Here is a 4,222-nt window from a genome sequence, read left to right on the forward strand (position 1 = left end):
TGTTACATGGTTAGGCTGCAGGTTATTTATTTCAGGCTGAAAGTTGCATCACTGGCAGCAGGATGATTGGGACCCTCAGGGACCCTGAGCAGTGAATGAGGCACATGGAAAAATGCCTTTTTCTTAAGATTTCCCCAGTATGGAAACGATTTGTGTTTAAAGAGATGATGGTTGCATGATAAATACCAGTGAAATATATCCTTGCCCATGGCAGGGGACTTGGAACTACACCATCTTTAAGGTCTCTTCCAACCCAATCCATTCTATGATTCTACAAATACCAAATAACTGTAACAAAAATGTCCCTGGCATGTGAAGAAACCTCCGTGTTAGTATAGAAGTTGGTCAGAGTACAGCAATGTTGCTGTAGTCGCTAGTTATTATTTACATGAAGTGATATTTCATTCCTCCTCAGTGCTGCTCTGGGGGCAGGTGGTTTGCCTCGTGGCTGGTCAGGAGCTGAAGAAGTCCAAAGTCTTGTCGGGTGCAGGATCATCCAGTCATAGAATGGCTCGGATTGGAAGGGACCTTAAACATCATCTTGTTTTGGCCTCCTGCCATGGGCTGGTTGCCCCCCACCAGCACAGGCTGCTCAGGGCTCCATCCATGGCCTTGGGCACCTCCAGGGATTTGGCATCCACAGCTTCTTTGAGCAAATGGAGCAGCACTCTGTCTTTGTTTCTGACCAGGTGTTGGTCAGTATCTTGAAAGGGAACGGTGCAGAGCCACGTCCTTAGCCAGTGTAATAACTGCACTCTGGGTGATAAATGAGATGAACTTCAACGGGACTTCATCAGCTCACAGCCACTGAAGCTGCGGTTGGTCACATTTGGAAGCAAATTGCATGAAAATGGTTGCAATTAATGTAAATGGGAGTGATGTTTTTACAGCAGGCCAGGGCTTTAGCTGTCACATTAATGGAACATTATGGAGAAATTGCTCTGGGCTGCTTCAGAAATGAGCCTGGGGCACTCGTGCTGCTTGGCAGATGCTGGCCCTGTAGGTCCTGCCCAGTGAGCAGCCTCTAACAGCAGAATTCTCACCACCAGAGGTAACAGTGCTGAGTGAAGCACTGAGGTCTGTGCTGAGACAGACCAGCACTGCTCAGGGCTGGCCGGCATCTGCTGTCCCAGGAATGCACTGTATCACTGGGGTAATTCCTCTGACTGCCCACACATCCGTTCTCCTCGCTGTCCCACCTGGAGGTTTTCAGGCAGCCTCTCCTCATCGCTACCTCATTCCCACATACTTTCCAGAATCTCTTTCCCTGAATAGGAATGCAAAGGCTCAGGGCCACAAGAGCTTCGGGAGTCACCCCTGGCAGAGACCAGCGTCGTCTCCTGGTGTTTTCCAGGGGTGAAGTTGTGCCAGCAGGCTGGGCTGCAGTCGTGCTGCTGCTCTTGGCACAAGTCGGTGCAGAGCCCTGGTGCTTCCTTGCTCAGCTCCTCCAGGGTAGGGCAGGGCTGGGCTGGGAGCACACAGGGAGCAGGATGGCTGATGTTCCTTGGGCTGTTACGGCTTTTATCAAAGGAGAGCGCTCAAAAAATCATTAATCCCATGGTTTTTTTTTAACCTACCGTTGAAGATGCACTGATTCTAGGAAAGTGCTGTTTCCTCCTTGATATAAATCGTAATGAATAATTCTCGATAAAGGCGATGGATCATCTCCTCTCCGCCTTTGGTTTATTAAATGTGTTCCTATTAAAAGTTATGATCTCATCTGCTTTCATTGTGTGTTAAAACCTGTTTCTACAGCTGTTCACAGAAATAACCCCCAGCTAGCTCATATTTTCCCATGCCTACCTTATCCTATTATTATTCTTATTCTTTTAACAAGAATAAAATAAGACTGTGAAATAGAATACAAAAATGACACAGTACAGCTGAGATTAAGTGTTGCTCTGCTGCATTTTGCCACCGTTGGTTTCCTGGAGGACACTTTAGAGTTGATTTTCTTGTTCTCTGCCCATGCTGATTACGGGAATGAAACATTTCTCCAAATGCTGCTGTGGTTTCTTCTTCTCCGTTGTGTTGTTTCTAAATGAGATGCGTGCAAGCAGTCCTCCCTGATTCTGCTGTATTCCCCCTGCAAACCCTCTAAAGCAGTGACTCTACTTTTTACCAGTTCTTCTTCCAGTCCTGCTTGGGCTGGGAGATGCTGGTCCAGGGAAGGAGCAGGGAGAGGATGGGGCCAAGAATCTTACTGCAGAAGGAATAAAACCAAAGCAGTGATGGAGGCTGCGTGCAGGGAGCAGAGAATCCCCCAACCCCTAAAACTTGCTGCAGCAGGAGGACGTGGTCCAGGAGCACCCAAACATTGATACAAACCTGATTGAAGCTCTGTGGGGCAGGATGGGAGCTCAGGAGAAGCACAGGCTTCTGTACTGTGCAACAGCAGGTGGCTTTCTGGATTGTGTGGCTGGATGGATGCCTTCCCATGAGACCTTTCCCCCTTTGCCATCTGGAAGCATCCTGATTTGCTCTGCCTGGAAAAGAGAAACAGCTCCGAGCAGCCCCACTTGCTGGGGCCTTTTGGGAAGCTGATGAAATTCAGCATCCAAAGTTCATCATCCATTCTGTAACATACCCCTTTTTCTCATCTCCCTTCCCTCCATGCTGCTCAGGTCCTTCCTCCCAGCCAGAGCTGTGTGTGAAGACCTGGGTGCAGCTCAGCCTGACTCACTGGGAGGCTGCTGGATGCACTTCCTCCTATGTCCTAGGTCCAGTGCTGAGTTCTTGGATAAGAGAAAATCCAGCTGCATTAGGCAAACAGGATCTAAAAGTGGCCCAGGCTATCAGATCCGAGCTCACCACTCCAGAATAGCTCATCCAAATACTTCATGTTTTCAAAGAAGCACCCTGCTGTCCAAATAGCAGCTACACGTGGCCAGTCAAAACAGCCATCTGGGAAATGAGGCTTGTTTATGGAGTTTGGAAGCAAACAATGAAAAAGCACACAGCCTTTGTGCTTTAGTGGGAACTCCAGGTTAACAACACAGCAAGGGACAGGGACTGGGCACAACGAGGTGCTGGGGCACAGAGGAAAGCAGTAGGAAGGGGAGAGGAATGCATCCTGTGCACTGAGCTCATGAGCTATCTCTTGGCAGGTTTATTGTTAGTGTGCTGAGTGCTGCTGATGTGCTCACATCTGGGTGCACTGGGTACCACTAAGAACAGAGCCTTCTGCCATCCCAGAGGATCAGCTGGGAATGTTAATGCTTCTGGCAGCTGTTCCTCAATGTGACACGAGGAGGGAGCCCAGCACTCCCAAACAGATCATTCAACACCCCAAATCCCCATGGAACAGTGCATGCTGCATCTGCCTGTTTAGGCACAGTGCCAAGGGATGGGAATGGCTTTCTGCCTCGAGATGCTGCCACATCTCCAGGTCTTGTGGGCCCAACCGTGCCTATGGCTGTGGTCCCGATCCTGCTGCTCTGCAGGCACCATAGCTCCAAGAACTGCTTGAATCTTGATTACAGTTAAACATCAGCCTTACCTGTGCTATTAATGGAGTCTTTCCATGAACTGGGCTTGTTGCCTTCCCATCTGCAAAACCCTGCAGTGACAAGTCCATCCCTGGAGCCAGGAGGGACCAATGGCCAAACTGCCAGCCACAGCTCTGCAGGTCACAGGTTGGGCTGGAGGAGTGTGAGATTCCCTGTCCCAAGAGGTTGCATCACACTTGAATCACCCAAGCGAGAAAAAGATGTCATCATCACCTTTCTGCTGCTCTCTGTAAAGTGAGGTGTGAGAAGAGTGAGTCACTGCCTTATGCTTGCAGGGGAAATCGATGATGAAAGCAGGAATCCAGCTCTGGCCTGCAGCCAGGGGTGGTGTTTCAGAGCAGCAGATTTCCTATAGGCACTTGGCTCAGCACCCACATGCCTTGCGTGCCATGGCAGCATTAGGGAGAAGACCAGAATAGGCAGAAGAGGAAGAAAAGCCACAAAACTTTAAAAAAACTACAACAGGTGAAATGTAAATGAATGAAAACGTTCCATTTTCATCAATGGAACTATCCCCAGTTTACACAAGATAAATCAGATTTAAGAGCCATGCCCCTATTTGTGCCAGATGAATGGCCTTGCACACTAGCATGTGAGGCAAGTTGTATTCACACCCCTACCTAACCACAACAAAATTATTTATGAGGGCTATTAACATAATTGATTAGCTGAGGAACAGTTGCCACCGTACAGTAACAACACACATGTGTGTG

General features: G+C 48.8%; 1 long non-coding RNA gene across 1 annotated transcript; it reads right to left on the minus strand.

Moving 5' to 3' along the window:
- Nucleotides 1-883: 883 nt before the first annotated feature.
- On the minus strand, nt 884-3,954 carry LOC104913661 (uncharacterized). Its single transcript, XR_795532.4, has 3 exons — nt 3,500-3,954; nt 2,329-2,486; nt 884-2,203 (listed from the first exon to the last, which is right to left on the minus strand). It is a non-coding gene; the product is annotated as an uncharacterized LOC104913661 (long non-coding RNA).
- Between the last annotated feature and the right edge of the window lie 268 nt (nt 3,955-4,222).

Source organism: Meleagris gallopavo, chromosome 19 (genome assembly GCF_905368555.1).
Source record: "Meleagris gallopavo chromosome 19, MGAL_WU_HG_1.1, whole genome shotgun sequence".
Lineage (NCBI taxonomy): Eukaryota > Metazoa > Chordata > Aves > Galliformes > Phasianidae > Meleagris > Meleagris gallopavo.